Raw genomic sequence first — 21,065 nt, 5'->3', positions numbered from 1 at the left:
CGCAACCCAAATAGATGCTATCCTTAATTCTTAGCCTCCTTCCTTTAATCTGTTCATCATGAACTATAACATGAACAAGCTGAATGTCAGCTTGCAAGATCTCAACAATATGTTGCAAAGAGCTGAAGAATGGATTAAAAAGGATGAGCCTGTAGCTATGCTTGTTGAAGCTAGCAAAACGGGCAAGAGAAAGAGGAAGGCAAAGAAGCATCAGAAGAAAGCCACCAAGGGCAAAAGGTAGAAGAAAGACAAAGCATCAGATGCATGTCACTTCTGCAAGAAGATCGGGCACTGGAAACGGAATTGTCCTGCCTACCTGGAATCCAAGAAAGGTAATATCGAAACTTGTGTTATAGAAACCAATTTATTGGTAGCTTCTGCATCCAGGTGTATTGACTCTGGGGCTTCAACTCATGCGTGCAACTCACTACAGGGGTTCAAGGTAAGTAGAAGGCTGAGTGAAGGAGAAGTCACTCTCTACTTGGGAACTACTGCAACTGTTGCAGCTGTGGCAATAGGAACCGTGGAGTTAATTTTTAGAGAAGGAAAAATTGTACTCAAAGATTGTCTTTATGTACAAAACTTAAGAAGAAATTTGATTTCTGTTTCAAAACTGTGTGCAGATTGTTATTCTGTCTTCTTTAGTAATACGATTACAATTAAAAGAAATAACAGATTCATCGCATACGGGGAACTGGAGAACGGTCTCTATGTTCTACATCCTTCTCTAGAAACTAACATAACCGAAACTACGTCGGCTAAAATCCCCAAGAAAAGAGCCCGTGATATAGTTAATCCCACGTGTCTGTGGCACTACCGACTTGGCCACATCGGTGTTGACCAAATCACAAGGTTGGTAAAGGATGGTCCTTTGGATTTTCTAACTGTAGAAGATCTTCCCACCTGTGAGCCTTGCCTGCAAGGCAAGATGATGAAGCGGCCATTTAACGGTAAGCTTGAAAGATGTACAGGCACACTTGACTTAATACATACTGATGTATGTGGTCCCCTGAGTGTTAGGACACGAAATCAACACGTGTATTTCATCACCTTCACAGATGATTTCTCACGATATGGTTATGTGTACCTAATGAGACACAAGTCTGAATCCTTTGATAAGTTCAAAGAGTTTAGACAAGAGGTCGAGAAATAGCTGGGGAGAGCAATTAAAGCTCTTCGATCTGATCGAGGTGGCAAGTATCTCTCTGATGAGTTCAGGGACTACTTAAAGGACAATGGGATAGTATCACAATTAGCTCCTCCTGCTACACCACAACTTAATGGTGTTTTAGAGAGGAGGAATAGGACCTTATTGGATATGGTCTGGTCACTTCTCATACACTCAGAGTTACCCACAACCTTTTGGGGTTACGCATTAGAGACTGCGATCTATGTGATGAATCGGGTTCCAACCAAATCGGTTCCGAACACTCTATATGAACTTTGGACCGGAAAGAAGCCAAGTGTCAGACACTTGAAGATTTGGGGTTGTCCAGCACACATTAAAAGAATGAGTGCGGACAAGTTGAAATCCAAGACCAGCCGTTGCCTATTTGTAGGCTACCCAAAAGGCTCTGTAGGTTACCTTTTCTATGACCCAAGTGAGCAGAAAGTGTTCTGCAGTCGAAATGCCCAGTTCTTGGAGAACGATTATATCCTGGACACCCATCGTTAGGAAATTGTTCTTGATGAGGAGAGCTCAGGAGCAGTGGGAGATGTCCCACAAGTTTCAAGTAGTGACCAACCTAGAAGATCCACTCGGGCATCCAGGCCACCAGTCCGTTATGGTTATGACCAGGATAGTTACCTGGTGGAAACCTTGACTAGTGAGGAGGATCCTGTGACTTACACGAAAGCTATGTTGGACATAGATTCCTAGAAGTGGGTGGAGGCCATGAGAGTAGAGATGGACTCAATGGAGACCAATGGAGTTTGGACTCTAGTAGATCCGCCCTCTGGGGTAAAAGAAATTGGTTGCAAATGGATTTACAAGAGGAAGAAGGGCCCCGATGGTAGGGTTGAGACCTTCAAAGCTCGTCTGGTGGCGAAAGGGTACCCTCAGAAAGAGGGCATCGATTATGAGAAAACCTTTTCGCCTGTGGCCATGCTTAAATCCAGTAGGATCTTGCTAGCTGTAGCAGCATACCATGATTATGAGATTTGGCAAATCGATGTCAAAACTGCATTCCTGAATGGAGATCTTACTGAAGATATCTATATGCAGCAGTCGCAAGGCTTCATAGCTGCGGGTCAGGAAAACATGGTGTGTAAACTTAATAGATCCATTTATGGACTTAAGCAAGCTTCTAGAAGTTGAAACATCCGTTTTGACTCTACCGTCAAATCGTTTGACTTTGAGTAGAATCCGGATGAACCCTGTGTTTATAGGAAGTACAATGGAGATAAGGTTACCTTCTTGGTTTTGTATGTCGATGACATCCTACTCATTGGGAATGATGTAGGAATGTTGACTACAGTAAAAGTATGGCTTTCACAGCAATTCTCCATGAAAGATCTTGGAGAGGCCTCCTATATACTGGGTCTTCGACTCTATAGAGATAGATCGAAGTGGATAATAGGATTATCCCAATCTACCTACATTGACAAAATAGTCAAAAGATACAGCATGGAAAACTCCAAGAAAGGAAATGTTCCTTTCAGGCACGGAGTCACTCTCTCCAAGAAGATGTCTCCCAAGACTTCTGAGGAGATTGATGGCATGAAGGACGTTCCCTATCCCTCTGCCGTAGGGAGCATCATGTATGTCATGCTGTGCACTCGCCCTAACATTGCTCAGGCAGTGAGTGTAGTAAGCAGATCTCAGGCCAACCCAGGGCAGGGGCATTGGATTGCTGTAAAAACATACTTAAGTACCTTCGAAGGACAAAAGTGTTTTGTCTAGTATTCGATGGTAGCTCACTATAGATCCAAGGGTATACAGATGCCGATTTCCAATCGGATCCAGATGATAGAAAGTCTACATCTGGATATGTTTTCACGATAGGATCGTGTGCTGTTTCCTGAATGTCAGCAAACAGGGGTCCTGATTAGCAAATTAATAGTCCACAACCCAAGCCAAACACATTGCCATAAGTGAGGCTGCCTTTTGAATGAAGATGTTCATTCCTGAATTTGGAATTCAGCACATCACCCATTCCATTGTTGTATGACAACACTGGACCTACGGGAGGACGATAGTAAGAGGTAGCATCAGCGGAGAATGTGGTAGACCCATTGACTAAGCCACTGACACAGAAAGTGTTTATGAAACACGTGGAAAGTATGGGACTCCGGCTAGTACCTGATTGGACCTAAGTGCAAGTGGGAGCTGTTAGACAGTTTTGTATGCCCTTAGCTTCAATAAAAAATGATGTACTTTATGAGTTTATTGTAAATGAATAAAAGTGCATATTTGATTCATGTTCCCTTGGTATGTTTCTGTGTAATACCCTTAAACTGGACACTTAATGAGACTCGTATTAGTTTAGAATGTTCACAGCCAGTGGGTCAGTCTGGGGAGACCTATCCTGACAAGGCTGACACTGTGGTGCCACCAAGTTGGTTGTGGTGGCTTGTCTCAGCTACCGGGGTGAGACCCTAGGCACATACAGTGTGGGATTATTTGAATCTTTGAACTGGACCAGATTTCCAGTATTGCCCTGGACCTTGGAGATTGATGGGCAAAGCTGGAAAGTTACACCCGACCCCTAGACTCGATTATGATACTGCACTAGGTGTCAGATTGGGCTGTCTTTGATATACCAATCAGTGAGATCCTCACCAGCAACAGTCTTGTCTTTAGAGCTGAAATCACAGAAGAGAGAATTTTGCACCCTGCAAATACTCTCTAGCCGCCTCCTTCCTGCAGCCGCCGCCTATAGTAGTTCGATCTCCATTGCTTGGGAGAAATCAAGATCAGATCTTGATTCTAATCTTTTGGAGAAAAGATTGGTAGGAGTTGTATTCACTAGCCACCCAGGTGATTCTTGGGAAGAATCAAGTTCTTAGGAAGGACACTGTTGATTCTGCTCCACCCTGCACTGCGCCATCTTCAGTGGGAGCAGATTTTGGTTTCTACCTTGGGCGTGAACACCTCCGTTGAGAGATATTATTTCTCTGTATCAGGTATTATCTCTCTCTCCTCCTTTTGGTTAAGATCTGGTTCAGTTTATGGTTCAAGAATGATCCTTAAAAATATGATTTTCTAAATAGGGAATTCGATTCCCAGTTGAAGGGAAAGAAAAATTTTTGAAATTCGCCCCCCCTTTATTCCGCAATCTTGGGCATCCATATGATGGATTTCCTATCCCTTTAGGAACAAGCAGCTTCAAGAGAAGAAGAAGCTGAATTCGAAGGGGGAGAAAGCAACTGGAGATCAAGGTTTCATCATCACTTGATTTCTGCACAAATTGGTAATCGAATTCAGCTAAGATTTATGTAATTTCTCCATCAAATTTTTTCCTTTCTTGCTGTAACCAAAGCATGTATTATGCAAATTCAATTCTGTATTTTGTTTTCTAAGTTCATTCAAGTAAAGTAGATTCAATCTTGAAGTTTCTTGTTTGGAATATCAATTGTGGGTTGTTGGCCAAACTGCTATTCTGAAATCTCAGATCTGAAATTTCAGATCATGAATTTGTAATACCTGAATTACTTGAGAAAGAATTCAGGTAGTTTTAATTCAGTCTGGCCGAATTGTTCCTCTTTCGTGGAATTCCTAGAGTGCTTGAGAAAGACTCTAAGATTTCAGATCTGCCAATGAAGTGCTGAATTGAGTGCAATGTTAGTGATAACTTGCACAATTCGGTTGGTATTCATTTAGCTGAGTTGATGATCATCCAGCTGAAATGAAGCCCTAGAATTGCTAGATCTGAATACATGCATGGTGATTAGATCCTTGATAGAGATATAAGGATCATCACTCATGCATAGATTGAACATGCGCTTGAGAGAGGTTGTTCATTGCTTTGGGATTTCACCAAACCAAGGCTGAATCCTATTCTACTCAAATTGCCTAGAAAACTAGTTGCTGAATTTATTTTTCTATGCATCTTTAGCTTGTCTCCTCACTTGCATACAATGTGTTTGGTCCAATGTGTTAGAAATAACTTTGTAGTTAGAATTTCAGATTTTCTTTAGTTTTACATTTCGGCTGATCAGATAACAGTAGACTAATTTATTACTAGTAGTTGCTACATAAGTCCTCGTGGGAATGATACTCTACTCACTACTCTATTACTTGAGCGGCTAGTGCACTTGTTAGTGTCACAATGAGCCACACATCACGTTTTTGGTGCCGTTGCCGGGGATTTATTGTAGCAATATTAGGAACCATTGGTCATTCTTAATTTGATTTGTAGCTTTGCATTCATTGCTGGTTTTCAATTCTACATTTTAAATTTCAGTTTTGAATGCAATGGCTTCATTAATGGAGCTGGTTTCCTCTCTTAATACTTGATTGCTCCATCTTTAATTTCAGTTTTAGTTGAGTTTATGTAGATATGATCACTCTTTTTTTTTTAGCTTCATTATCTCAAAAGAGTACAGATCTGATTGCTTTACTTGTTGTTTCTTGAATTCAACAATCAGATCTGCACTCACATAAAAAGATTTTGGTTAGTTTACTTTATTTTCTTTTAGTTTTCTTCCATCTTAAAAGAAAAAAGAAAAAAAAATGGTATGTCTGCTTTCAAATCTGATCTTCAGATCTGAAATTCAGATCTGAAATGGTGTGTGTACAAGTCTGATTTCAGATCTGTAACTCACCCCCATTCGAAGATACATCAGGGCTGATGAGAAGCAAGCTAGAACAACTATTGTATAGACCTAAGATCGGTGGTATTGCTTGATTTCAGACCTGATATACTGATCTCAGATCTGTATACACCAATAAACTTTGCTGAATTCTCATATCAGCCCTGACCTAGCATCAAGTAGCTGTTGTAATTTCAGCTGCTGTAAAACCTTGCAATTACCACTGATTTCAGATTGAGTAGCTGCTACTCAAAAGAGTGCAGTTCAGATCTGATTACTTTCCTTGTTAGTTCTGAAATCAAAGATCAAATCTGAACTCATTATTGCTATAGCTTCTGCTCTTTTTGGTCTACGTATCTTATAAAAATAATGTGGTTCAGATCTGATTACCTTACCTATCACTTCTGCAATCAGATCTGAACACATACCGAATCATATCTATATAACTTGCTGCTATAACTTTCAATTCTGAGTTTCTGTATTTGTGGTATATACAGATGTGAAACTTTGCTCCAGGCATAGTATAGCCATAGATTCAGATATGTCTACACTAGCTCTTTCTTCTGGACTCTCATATCAGAACTGAGCACACTAAATGTCTTTTTTACAATTGATTGATTTTGGTTTTGTACAGATCTGTATACAGCATGCTTCACTGCTAATATCAGTGGGTTATCTTGCTGAATTGCTCAATTTTAGTATGGCCACTTTAGCTGGTGTTTGGTGATGCATAACTCATAAAAATAGTGGGGTCTGATCTGATATTTAGTAGCCTTTCAATATGGAAATCAGACCTGAACACAGCTGTACTACTCTCAGTGGCTACTGAATTCAGATCTGATCTCAGTAGCAGACACAGTTGTTCTGTATATGGCTGTTCTCAGTAGTTGCTAAGATATCAGAACTGATTTTAGATTTATATATTGTTATTCTCAGTAGCTGCTGGGATTTCAGATCTCAGCAGTTCAGATCTATGTAATTCAATCTCATTGCTGATTTCAGCAATGAAATCAGATCTGTATAATGAGAAGAAATTTGTAAACTGTTGTTCTATTCTCAGTGGTTACTGGTTTCAGACCTGTTTACTAAGAAAAATTTTTAGCTGATTAAGAATTTGTAAGTTGCTACTGAATTCTGTATATTGAATAAGATGTTGGTTCAGATCTGCTTTTAGTTAGCTGCATTTATTTATTTTAGGATGTAGGTTTTTGTATTCCAATAATTCAGTATACATTTTCAGTTTTAATAAGGTTAGTTATTTATATTCTTCTGTATTATCTTTTTTACTGCCTTGACTTTCACAGTTTTTGACAAGCAGAGTCGAGCTGGAGGAAATCCTCTATGACCCAGAGATTGAAAGAACCCTCCGTGTCCATCTAAGAGCAGACAGACAAATCCAGTAAGAAGCTCAAGAAGTTCAAGAAATGGCTGAGCAGAGGACTATGATGGATTATGCCAAACCCACACTCACTGGAGCTACCTCCAGCATTATCAGGCCCAATATTGCTGCTAACAACTTTGAGATCAAGCTGACCATCATTCAAATGATTCAAAACATGGAGCAATTCTGTGGTTTGGCCCACAAAGATCCCAATGCACACATTTCTAACTTTTTAGAAATATGTGACACCTTCAAATACAATGGGGTAAGTGATGATGCCATTCGGCTGTGGTTATTGCCATTTTCTTTGAAGGATAAAGCCAAAGCATGGCTGAATTCATTACCAGTAGGATCAATAGCTACGTGGGATGAAATGGCCAGCCATTTTCTCTCTAAATATTTTTCCCCTTCTAAAACAGATAAAATGAGGAATGACATCACTACTTTTTTTCAGCAAGATGGGGAATCTTTATACTAGTCATGGGAACGATACAAGGAGCTGTTGAGGAGAGTTCCTCATCATGGCCTTCCCATATGGCTACAAGTGCAGACTTTCTATAATGGTCTTACCGACTCAAATAAGACCATATTAGATGCTGCAGCCGGAGTGTCCATAAATAATAAAACTCCTGAGGTTGCCCATGCACTTATTGAGGAAATGGCAGCCAACAACTATTAATGGCATTCTGAAAGGACTCAAACTAGGAAGTAGCAATGCCTGCATAATGTTGATACTTACACAACACTATCTACACAAATAGGAGCACTCAATAAGAAAATTGATGAAATACAGATAGCTGCCATGCATGTGCAGCCTCTTACTTGTGAATTGTGTCGGGGAGGCCACATCCGCACTGACTGCCAAGTTGGCAATCAGTTTAGGCCATCTACTAAACAAGTCGACTATGTCAGTAATTTGTCAAGACAGCAGGGTTACAAAGGTTGCCATACCTTTCACCCAGGATGGAGGGGACATTCAAATCAGCCTTGGCCAAGTTAGCATACTTCAAAGCCTTTCCACCAGACTTATCATCAGCCCGAACCAAAGTCCAATTTGGAGGATCTAATGACAAAATTTATAACAAGTGCAGAAACCAGGTTCCAGAACCAGAAAGCCTCAATCAAAAATCTAGAAAACCAAGTGGGGCAATTGGCACAATTAATCTCTTCTAGAATGCCAGGAACTCTTCCAAGCAACATTGAAGTGAATTCGCAAGAGCAGGTGCAATCTATTACCTTAAGAATTGGAAAAGAGTTGCCTGAGGTAAAAAAGAAGAATTGGGCTGAACCCAAGGCAGAAACAAGTCTTGGGACTGAACAACAAAAGTAGGAACAACCAGAAGCACAACAAGGGATGCACCAGCAGCCACAAGTTACATTCCCTAACAGGCTGAAGCAATAGAAATTGGAGAAGGAATTTGGTAAGTTTCTTGAAATTTTTAAAAGTTTACACATTAATATCCCTTTTGCTGATGCTTTAGCCCAGATGCCACACTATGCAAGGTTTTTGAAAGAATTATTGGCAAACAAAAGGAAAATGGGAGATGTGGCTACAGTTGCTTTAAATGAGGAATGTTCTGCTATCCTTTTGAACAAGCTGCCTCAGAAATTTAAGGATCTAGGGAGTTTCACTATTCCTTGTACTATAGGCAGTCTCAAAATTGAAAAAGCTTTATGTGACCTAGGAGCTAGCATCAATTTAATGCCATATTCTATCTTCAAGAAACTAGGATTGAATGAACCCCAACCCACTAGAGTGGCATTACAATTGGCTGATAGATCCATTAGACATCCTAGGGGGATAATAGAAGATGTTTTAGTTAAGGTTGACAAATTCATTTTTCCAGTTGATTTCATTGTGTTAGACATGCAAGAATATGTAGAAGTCCCACTGATCTTAGGGAGAACTTTCCTGACTACCGAGAAAGCAATGATTGATGTTCAACAAGGACAACTCAGCCTTAGGATACAAGATGAGGAGGTTATTTTAAAAATGTCTGATGCTATGAAACATGCACCCTCTAGTGATGATTCTTGTTTTATGATTGATGCCATTGAATTGACAATTGATGAATGCTTCCAGGTAAGTAGATTAGTTGATCCTCTTGAACTCTGCCTCCAGCAGGGAGACCTGGAAAAAGGAGAAAATGAAGAATTAAACCTCATGATAGCATACCTAAATAATAAGCCTCAATTCAAGGGAAAGGGGTTTCTCAAGTTAGAGAACTTAGGCAAATTGCTTGGACCATCAGGTAAGCCATCATCCCAAGAACTCCCCACCCTTGAATTGAAGCAATTACCTTCCCATTTAGAGTATGCTTTCCTTGAGGAACCATTAGATCTCCCCATAATAAATTCCACAGCACTAAATCCCTTACAAAAAGAAAAGTTATTAAGAGTGCTGCGAGAACACAAAAATGCTATAGCTTGGAAGATAGAGGATATCAAAGGCATTAATCCATCAATCTGTACTCACAGAAATTTGATGGAAGAGGATAGCAAGCCTTCTGTTCAGCCCCAAAGGCGCCTGGACCCCAACATGAAAGAAGTGGTAAAGGCTGAAATAATTAAGCTGCTAGATGCCAGGATCATTTATCCTATTTCTGATAGTTCTTGGGTAAGCCCTGTGCAAGTTGTGCCCAAAAAAGGGGGGTATGACTGTTGTTCCAAATGAGAAAAATGAACTCATCCTTACTAGAACCTTCACTAGATGATGTGTGTGTATTGACTATAGAAAATTAAATGAAGCCACCCGGAATGACCATTTCCCTCTCCCATTTAAGGACCAAATGTTAGAGAGGCCAGCTGGGCATGAGTATTATTGTTTCTTGAATGGATATTCAGGGTACAACCAGATACCAATTGCACCAGAAGATAAAGAAAAGACCACTTTTACTTGTCCATATGGTACATTTGCATACCGAAGGATGCCCTTTGGGTTATGCAATGCCCTAGCAACCTTTCAGCGATGTATGATGTTTATATTTTCTGATATGGTTGAAAATTTTATTGAGATCTTTATGGATGATTTTTCAGTTTTCCATTCTTCGTTTTATGCATGTTTAACTAATCTGGAGCAAGTACTTACTAGATGTGAAGAAACACATCTTGTGTTGAATTGGGAGAAATGTCATTTTATGTTGCAAAAAGGCATAGTTCTTGGCCACAAGATCTCTCAAAGAGGTATAAAAGTCGACAAGGCCAAGGTGGAAGAAATTGAAAAATTGCCACCCCCAACATCTGTTCGTTCTTTGAGAAGTTTCTTAGGACATGTCAGATTCTATAGGAGGAATATTAAGGATTTCTCAAAAATTGCCAAGCCATTATCTACCTTGCTTCAGAAAGAAGTGAATTTTGAATTTTCAATCGAATGTGTTCATGCTTTCAACATCTTGAAAGACAAATTGATCCATGAACCTATCATGGTAGCACCCGATTGGACCCTCCCATTTGAATTAATGTGTGATGCAAGTGATTCTGCTATAGAAGTTATTTTAGGACAAAGAATGAACAAACATTTTCAGCCAATTTACTATGCTAGCAGAACCTTGAATGGACCCCAACTCAATTACACCACTACAGAAAAAGAGCTGCTAGCAGTAATTTTTGTACTTGACAAGTTTCATTCATATCTGATATTGTCCAAGGTTGTTGTCTACACAAGTCACTCGGCAATAAGGCACTTGCTTACCAAGAAAAACTCAAAACCAAGACTGATCTGGTGCATCCTTTTGTTGCAAGAGTTTGACATTAAGATTAGAGACATGAAGGGTGCTACAAACCTGGCTGTTGACCATCTCTCCCGGTTGGACAAGGTAAGCTCAAAAGAGAAAATAACCAGAAACATTCAAGAAGAATTTTCGGATGAACAGCTGTACTCAATACAAGAATACTCATCTCCTTGGTATGCTGATTTTGCTAATTATCTAGCTGCACAAGTCCTTCCTCCTAACCATTCATATCAACAGAAAAAGAAATTCCTTTCTGATGTAAAATACTATCTGTGGGAGGAACCCTTTTTGTATCAATTGTGTGTAGATTAGATCATAAGGAGATGTGTCCCCGAGGAGGAGATGGAGTCGGTACTCCATTTTTTCCATGATAAAGAAACAGGAGGTCATTTTGGAACTAGTCGCACAACAGCCAAGGTTTTGCAATCAGGTTTTTATTGGTCCACACTTTTCAAAGATGCCCATAGGTACATGTCCACATGTGGCAAATGCCAAAGATTGGGAAAAATTTTCCGACGGAATGAAATGCCCTTTTCCAATATTTTGATCTGAGAAATCTTTGATGTTTGAGGTATAGATTTCATGGGACCTTTCTCGAATTCTTTTGGTAATAAGTACATCCTCGTTGCAGTTGACTATGTGTCCAAATGGGTAGAAGCAATGGCTTTACCCAAAAATGACTCAAGGAGGGTGGTACACTTCCTAAAGAAGCTATTCTCCCGATTTGGCACTCCGCAAGCTATAATTAGTGATAGGGGAACTCACTTCTGCAATAGCCAATTTGAGAGGTTAATGCAGAAATAAGGAATTACACATAAATTAGCTACCCCTTATCACCCTCAAACTAGAGGTCAAGTGGAGTTGGCTAACAGGGAACTCAAAAGAATTCTAAAAAAGACCGTAGCATCTGCCAGAAAAGATTGATCCATCAAATTAGATGATGCGTTGTGGGCATACAGAACTGCATTTAAGACACTCATTGGCATGTCCCCCTATAGATTGGTCTTTGGTAAAGCATGCCATTTACCAGTTGAATTAGAACACAAGGCCTATTGGGCTCTTAAATTCTTAAATTTTGACATTCAGGCCACAAGGGCTAAAAGGCGGTTGCAATTGAATGAATTGGATGAATTCAGACTTGCTGCCTATGAGAATGCCAAAGTTTATAAAGAAAGAACCAAAAACTGGCATGATAAGAACTTGTTGAGATGGGACTTTTATGTAGGCCAACAGGTATTGTTATATAATTCCTGTCTCCACTTGTTTCCAGGTAAGCTAAGATCTAGGTGGTCTGGACCCTTTACCATTTCACAGGTTTTTCCCCATGGGGCTATAGAAATCACCCACCCGGTTTAGGGCACATTTAAAGTAAATGATCAGCGCCTGAAACCATATTTAATGGGTGGTACTGTACCCCCTCCATCCACTGTTTATCTTGATAACCAATAATCTTCTTTGCTTGATCATGAACAGGTTAAGGCATCTCTTTGTCATTTATCCTTTTAGAATATTAGTTAGCAAAATAAAGATCTTCTCAAAATTCCAATTCTTTAAGGACACTGTTCATCCTTTTCTTTTCTTCAGTTTGCTCTAGAAAGTTTGATTCCCTAACACTACGAACATTGAGGACAATGTTCATCTTAAGTGTGGGAGAGTGAGCCTGAGAACTAGAATTTGGGGGCTGAAGCCATGCACCTCATTCACCCCAACACACATTTGCAGGCAATGACATATCCAAGTAAACTGGAACCCCCCAAGTTCATTGCTATTTATTAGGTACTTTTTAAGATGGAATACAATGAATTGAGGGAGACTGATGTACTTGTTAAGTTTTTATTCTTGTGAATAACCTAGTTTGATATATGCAGGAGAAAATGGGAGCTGAATATGCCTTTCAACATGACTAACCCTAACTACCTTCATGTGTATGAAAGCACTTGATTTCATTGTTAATGGTCAAGGAAGCTAGTGCACATCTGAATTACTGATACATGAGATTCAACCCAAATTGACTCTGCTATTTTGAGTTGAATAGTAAAACTAGCAACTCAAAACATGAGTCTTTTTTATCTACCTCAAGCATGTGACCAGTGTGAGATGGAGCATAAAATGCACTCACACCGAAAAAAAAAAGGTTAGATGGAGCATAAAATGCACTCATGCCTAGAAATAAGTAATGATGGTGACAGTTGAGGTCCAAGTGGGCATACTAAGTTGAACTCTCCTTAAGATAAAGTTGCAGATGTGAAACTTAGTATAATTTGATTATTAAATTTGACAATTAAGGAGCTGAATTATATATTGATTGGGAGTGAAGGCTGGACTTTGATGAAATGCGTATTCCCCTTTCCTTGGATCTTATATATGTTAAATAGTAATTTACAAGAATAAGAGTTGAGCATTTACAACAGTTCCCCGACTACTCAATGCATTTCTATCTTAAAAATTTCACTAGGTAAATAGTAAGAACAGAAGCGGGGGATGTTTAGTTTATGGCTGATGTCTTTGCTTGAGAACAAGCAAAAGCTTAAGCGTGGGGGTATTTGATGAATCTACAATTTATCTATATTTTATGAGGTCTCTGCATGAAATTTTATGTCAATTTAATTAAAATTTTCCCTATTTTCAGCTTAATTGCAATAAAGATTTCAGGGGCAGCCAATTCGAGAAAAAGAAGGCAAAAGCAAGAAAAGAAAGCCCAAAATTTATCAAGTTCATCCCAGCCCAGCCTTGAGAGCAGGGGAGTTTTCATTTGGCCAAATAGTGCAAGCTAACTCTTTGGAAAACTCAAGGGAAGAAGCCTAGCAAGAAGGAAATTTTGGCCTAGCCCAGTTTCGGCCCAAAGAATAGCCTAGAGTACAGCCTACATGTGCTCAAAAACAAGCTAAGTTGCAGCCCAAATAGCAGCCTAAAGGGAGCTAGGGGCGGCAACTCCTAGAAGTTTCTTGAAGAGAAGGAGGGAGCACTCTAGAAGGTTCATGAGGGGTGTAATACACCCAATTCTAGAGACTTCAAGAAGAGGCATGATAGCTATAAATATATAATTCTAGCAAGTGCACTAGTTATCAAGTAGTATAATAATATCATTCCCACAGGGATTTAACAAAATAAGTATTAGAATCACAATCTTCCCTAATTATTTGGACAGTCAAAATTTAGATTAAGGAAACAAGAACTACTGAAAGTAAAGACTGGAACAAAGAAAATAAAAACAAGGGTGATCACTAATCGAATATGCAAATGATGGAATCGCTAGGACTTTAGGTCCACTTAAACAATGTAATGAATATTGATGTGTCCAATTATCCAAGACTAATTGTTATTCCCATAAGCTGAGATTTTTATAAATTTATTTAATATTCTCTCTCGAGATATATTAAATCTACTCCCATCAGGTAACCCTTTGATCTCTCGAGTAGAGCTCTCAAGATGGAAGTGCATTAAATCCAAGAAAACCATTAAATTTAGATGAATCATGTATATATATCTCTATATACCATTCAATTCACACTATGAATTATTTTGTCAATTATGTGAATTCTTCTCTCAATTCATTCACATAACCCAAATCAATTAAGAGGTGGCCAAGCTCTTAATTGCATTAAGCACAATAATTCATAGACTATATGGAAATCACAATCTTGGATAAATCAAGAAGATAAAAATATATTCATTAACATGGTTAGGCTTTTCATAGCCCTATCAAGAAACAAATCAGTTCATAATAGAAGAATTAAAGCAAACAAAGGGAAAGAAAGAACTCTTGAATTCGCCCATAGTGCTGAGATCTCCTCTTCTTGAAGTTTCTTGAATTCTTGAACTTTTCTTGAATCCTTCTTGACTGATTGCTCCTTGCTTCTTGATTCAAATCAGAAGTTGAATGATTGAATGATTCAGTGATCAAGTGATACCTAAAGCTGGTCCACCCCCTCCTTTATATAGATTAAAGGGGGGGGGTCTCCTACTTCCTCTTGAAGTTTATCTTACAAGAATAGAAAGTCCTATCTTAATTCAAACCTTATCTCTTTATCTCTTGAACTCAATCCCTTTTTCACTCTAAGATTACATCAAGAATTTATATATAGAAGGATTCTTTTTAGTTTCTTATTCTTGGATTCGTAATAGACCTCCTCTGCGAATTGGGCTTCAGCCAGACTTTTCTACGAGTTGGGCTTTAGCTGCGGATTGGGCCTTCCTACGAAATTGCCCCAACTTCAGATTCGTATTAGACTTTGATGCAAGCCGAATATGCGAAAGCCCAAAACATGAAAGTTGTGGATTTTCTCTTATCTTTCTAGTGGATCTTGAATCAGTCCATTCGGAGTTCAGAGACGCGAGTTAGGCCCAAATCACTAAATGATGTCAAAACTATAAAAAATCATCCGATTTGTCTTTCTTTGCTCTTGATGCCTTCTTTCATATCCTGGACCAAAATATAAGAGATATGAGCTCAATTAGATGCTAATTTAGTATAAAAGATAGAATAATTGGGGATAAAAATATGATAAATTCTACTCTCATCAAATCCCCCACACTTAAACTCTTGCCCGTCCTCGGGAAAGACAAAACTCAAAACAAAATTAAAACAAGAACAAACTAACTAAAAGATTTGTTATGGATTTTTCTCAACAAGGTATTTGTTCTCCCGCATGCCTTTATCAGTATCCATGCTTCTTCCCTTCATCCACTTCTTTTCCTTTTTAACTTGTCCAAGAATAATCTTAAATCACCAATCCTCATGTCTCCAAGTGACATCGACAATAAAGGGAAGCAGGCATCTCTTCGTATGAATAATTTAGAGCTAGAGTAAGCCCTCTTTGTTTTCATAATCACATGTGGCAAAATTCAAAAAATACCCTCTCAAGATTCTTCGGAATGAAACAAGGAATGCTATTACCCTAAGCTTGCTTATGTATCACATCTCCACCACTTATCATGAGTGCAATGCATCAAAAGGTGAATTAGGGTTTGGGATCTAGGGATGAGTGCATTTTATGCTCCATCTCACCCTTTTATTCTTTTAGTGTGAGTGTATTTTATGCTCCACCTCACACTAACTCTTTTTTTTTTCTCTCTCGGTGTGAGTGCATTTTATGCTCCATCTCACACGAGTTTTTTTTTTTTGGTATATAACACGTTCCAATGCATGAACTCATTATCATGGTCTCAACATGCCTAACAAGACAAGTTCTAGAATAATCAACCTCTGTTTGTCTATTAGAAACCAAATGCTCACAAGGTTCAACTCTGTATTGCATCTTGCCCATTGATCATTCAAATTACTGAGATGCCTTCCCTAGCCAGAAATTTCAGCTAGATTTTCCTGCATCCTTCCTTGTCTATCCTCCCTAAGCACATGATTCAAGGTGATTTGCAATAATTTAAAAACAAGTCCCTAAGGAGCAGAAATTTCAAAAGGAATGGTAAAAAATCATGATCAAAGCATGCTGGAATTCGAGAAAAAAAAATTTATCAACCCCTTACTCCTCCCCCACACTTAAGATATACATTGTCCTCAATGTATGGAATATGCATGACAAGAACAAGGAGAGAGATTTAAGTGGACTTCTCTGAATGCCTCGTTGAGATCCTGCAGATGTGAGATACGAAGAAGAGAAAAACACACTCATAAGAAATAAAAAAAAGCTGAACAAAACAAACAACTTAACTAAATGGGTTGCCTCCCACAAGCGCTCGTTTTAAGTCGTGAGCTTGACTTTCACCTTTCCTTCATGGTGGTTTCAAGGAGAGAACGGACTCATGGTGGGTGGGTTGTTTTCCTTCAATATAATATTTCAACCAGTGTCCATTTACCTTGAATGTACTCCCATCATCATTATGTATTTCAATCGCTCCATGAGGGAATACTTTAGCCCCTTTAAAGGGTCCACCCCACTTGGTTTTTAACTTTTGATGTTTCCACCTTTCATCCTTCATAGGTGGGTTTAAACCTGGAATAGGGACCTGAATAATAGATGGGAGGGGTTTTGTGTGAGATGGAGGTAAAGATGCATTATGAATTGTAATTTCAAAAGAATCTGGCTTAAAGTCAAATTTTGCAATTATGATTTCAGTACAAACTTCTGCTCTGCTTGTCGCAATTGATTAGGACTATTGTTAAGTGCAACTTTCAACATGTCTTCTGATTTAGATGTATCTACTTCAGTTGCACCAACATCAATGCTATCAATTGCATAAATTTCATGTTCAATTGTGTTGGGATATTCCATGGTTTTAAATACATTGAACACTACTTCACCATTGATTCTAAGGGTAAGTAGACCTTTTCGCACATCAATTAAAGTATCACTACTAGCAAGAAAAGGTCTCCCCAGAATCAATGGCATTGTCCTATCTTCCTCCATATCCAACACAATGAAATCAGTAGGAATAATAAAATTGCCCACTTTGACCAAAACATCTTCTACTATTCCCCTAGGATATTTAATGCTTCTCTCAACTAATTGTAGGATAATAGTTGTAGATGTTAGTTCATGTAGTACAAGTTTATCAAAAATAGAATAAGGCATTAAATTTATACTAGCACCTAAATCACATAAAGCTTTTTCAAATTCAGTATTCCCTATGGTGGAAGGTATAGAAAAACTCCTTGGATCCTTAAGCTTTGGGGGCAATTTCTTTTGAAGAATTGCTGAACATTCTTCATTTAGTTTTACCATCTCACCATCCTCCCACTTTCTTTTGTTGGACATTACCTCTTTCAAAAATTTGGCATACTTGGGCATCTACGATAACACATCAAGAAGAGGAAGGTTAATGTGAATCTTTTTAAATACTTCCAAAAATTTTTCAAATTGTTTATCTAATTTAGCCTTCAAGACTCTTCTTGGGTAGGGAATAGGAATTTTAATTTCATGTAAATTCAGTTTAGGGGTACTTCTCTCATTCTCCTTTTGTAGATCGGCCACTTCAACTTCCTTGTCCTTTCATTGAATTTCGCCAACTGTTTTCCCACTTCTTAAAGTTATGGCGTTTACTTGCTCTCTGGGGTGCTTTTTTGTGTTGCTGGGTAGCCTTCCCTCTTTTCTTTCTGATAACATGCTTACAACCTGGTGGGTGCCGAACCCAACCAAAGATAAATATTCTTGCTCTGAGTTAATAATTTGCAGATAGTGATGAGCAAGGTCATTCTCCACAGGGATTGGGTGGATTTATTTCCAAGTAGATGGATTAAGGGGGGTTGTAAAGTTAACGAGAATAAGAAAATAACAGAAAATAACAGAAAACAAAGATTAAATCGATGGGAGATGGCTTCCGGTTGAAGGGACAAGTTCAGCTTTGATTCGTAGCATTGATCCTTGATGCAAAGATAGATTCATATGTTTATGAATAAATTGGTTGTAGCTATTAACAAGCTCTAATAGCCAGCCTCTACTCTTATTATTAGACAACCAAAACAAGCTCTTTGATTGCTTCCCTTATTAATAGGCAGTCCTAAACAAGCTCTTAGGATTTAACCTATTAATAGCATTAAGAGGGGAGAGACCCAATTCTGGTCAGCGATCTCACAAGCTCGGATCGTTTAAACCAGATCATATATTTTCCTAACATAGATCAAAAAATTTTTTTGCAATCAATTTATGTTAATTGCCACCATGATCGAACCTACCAATCATATACGAAACTGGAGGTTCAATCGGCCATAGATTATTTCCATTGAATGAGCAAGGGGCCCTTCTTGCTTAATCAATAAAAATAATCCTCACAGTTAATTAACAGAAAACATATGAATACCCATAAACAATGAACTAAAATAAAAATCAATTGGATCTCACAATATTACAGAATCAAGGCTTCCCTAACCCTTCAACCAGAAATAAAAACGTACAGACACTTCATGATGGAAACACAGCTTCTACATGAGAAAGGGGGGCGAACTCTTGCTTCTTCCTCCTTGATTGCTGATTTTCCTCTCTGAAGACTAAAGCTCTCTTGGAGGAATTGATGCCTTGGGTGCTGGTCTGCCCCCCTTTATATAGATTTGGGGAGAGGGCTGCTTTCCAACTTCCTTAAGGAGATTATCCTCAAATTGGAAAGTCCTAGTCTAATTTGAACTTATCCTATCTAACTCTTATCTCTTATCTTTATAGGATTACAATTTGAGAATTTAAATCTGGTAAAACTCTTTTATTGAGATTACATTCAACTTCTATTCTAATGGGACTCTTGGATCTTGAATTCGAATTGGGCTTCTTTAACAATTCGGGCTTGCTTCAAGACTCTTTGCGAAATGGGCTTCAGCTTGTGAAATGGGCCTTGCTACGAAATTGCTTTGAATTTGGGCCCGAATTCTTCTTTGATGCGGACCGATTCTGCCAAAACCTAAAACATAAAAGTTGTGGGCCTTTTCCTTATCTTTCCAGTGCTTCTTGAAATATTCAAATCGGAGTCCGGAATTGAGAGTTAGCCCCATATCACTGATTGGTGCTGAAACTGTACAAAAACATCCGATTAGCATTGTTTTCTTCCAATCGCTTTCTTGCTTGCCCTGAATCGAAATACAAGAGTAATGAGTCCAATTAGGTACCAATTAAGTGTAAAATACTGAATATTGAGGGATAAACATATGACAAATTTTATTCTTATCAAATTCCCCCTCACTTAAACCTTGCCCGTCCTCGGGCAAGTCAAAATTCAAGTAAAAATAGAATAAAAACAAACTAGCTATCCTACCAATTTTTAAACTCAACTCTCCTTCGTCTTTCTCTACAAATATTCTAGGTTAATTATTGTGAATCGTTAAATCAACACAACCGAGTCATACATGACTCATTCATCAGTCAATCCAATTTTTGCTACTGCAAACCAAGTAGTAAATCAGGGAAAACCTTTTTATCTTCTCTCTCTTTTATTTTCTTTTTCTCTCTTCTAAAGAAGCGAGTGCATTTTATGCTCCATCTCACTTTTGGATTACTTGGTCAGTAGGTGCATTTTATGCTCCATCCTACTTTTGGATTACTTGGTCAGTAGGTGCATTTTATGCTCCATCCTACTGTTTGAATTACTAGCTAGTAGGTGCATTTTATGCTCCGTCCTACTATCAGATGACTTGGCTGGTAGGTGCATTTTATGCTCCATCCTACCAATTGTAGCAATGGTAAAGTATTTTCCATGTTTATTTAAACCTAAATTTAGGACTAGCTTAAAAGGGAATGGCTTCAGAAAGGTCATGTACTCCTTAATTGTACCTCATTACTAGGTCCACAAGAATTTTCCCAAAATATTGTTTCAATTGATTTCGAAAGAGTTTAGTGTTTTTTTTTTTTCGTAGTGAAATAAAACGGTTAAAGCCTGTACTCCCCCCAACACTTAAGACTTAATAAAAGGTGGAAACTAAAAGGAAAACAAGTGGAGAGAGAAAAAAAAAAGAAAAGGAACAAACTTCCCTGATGCGGTGGAAGGTGGGTGGGGAGACAGAGTTTCATGCCCTTACTCTGCATAGGTCGGACTTTCGAGGGGTACTTCTTCCACATTGTATACCTGAAATCCTTCATAGAAGGGTTTTAGACGGTGCCCATTTACCTTGAACTTTTTGTCTGTGATTGAACTCTGAATCTCAACTGCTCCATAAGGTAAGATGTTAGTAACAGTGAAAGGTCCAACCCACCGAGATCGCAACTTACCGGGAAAGAGTTTAAGCCTAGAATGGAAAAGAAGAACTTTCTGGCCAACTGCAAAATCTTTCCTTGAGATCGTCTTGTCATGGAAGGCTTTTGTCTTTTCCTTGTAGATTCGAGAGCTCTCATAAGCGTCATTGCGGATCTCTTCTAGTTCTTGTAGCTGCAACTTCCTCTGTTCTCTTGCCTCATCCATGCGCATGTTGCATTGTTTGACCACCCAGTATGATTTATGTTCCAGTTCCACAAGGAGATGACATGGCTTGCCGAATACCAAACGGTTGGGAGACATACCTATAGGAGTTTTATAGTCTGTTCGGTAGGCCCATAGTGCATCATTGAGTCTCAGACTCCAATTCTTCCTTCTAGGGTCAATCGTTTTTTCAAGTATGGATTTTATCTCCCTGTTGGACACTTCGACTTGTCCACTTGTTTGTTGGTGGTATGCAGTGGAAATTCGATGGGTGATATTGTATTTCTTGAATAGAGCTTCCACCACTCGGTTGCAAAAGTGAGTGCCTCGGTCACTTATTATCGCCCTGGGCATTCCGAACCTGGAGA

General features: G+C 38.7%; 1 non-coding gene across 1 annotated transcript; it reads right to left on the bottom strand.

Moving 5' to 3' along the window:
• Positions 1-7,556: 7,556 nt before the first annotated feature.
• LOC148846244 (small nucleolar RNA R71) lies at positions 7,557-7,663 on the bottom strand. Its single transcript, XR_016102649.1, has one exon. It is a non-coding gene; the product is annotated as a small nucleolar RNA R71 (small nucleolar RNA).
• Between the last annotated feature and the right edge of the window lie 13,402 nt (positions 7,664-21,065).

This window comes from Nelumbo lutea, chromosome 7 (genome assembly GCF_056320005.1).
Source record: "Nelumbo lutea isolate HS-2025 chromosome 7, American lotus-T2T, whole genome shotgun sequence".
Classification (NCBI taxonomy): Eukaryota; Viridiplantae; Streptophyta; class Magnoliopsida; order Proteales; family Nelumbonaceae; genus Nelumbo; species Nelumbo lutea.
The sequence above is the reverse complement of the archived record's forward strand: the minus strand, read 5'-3'. Positions and strand labels throughout refer to the sequence as shown.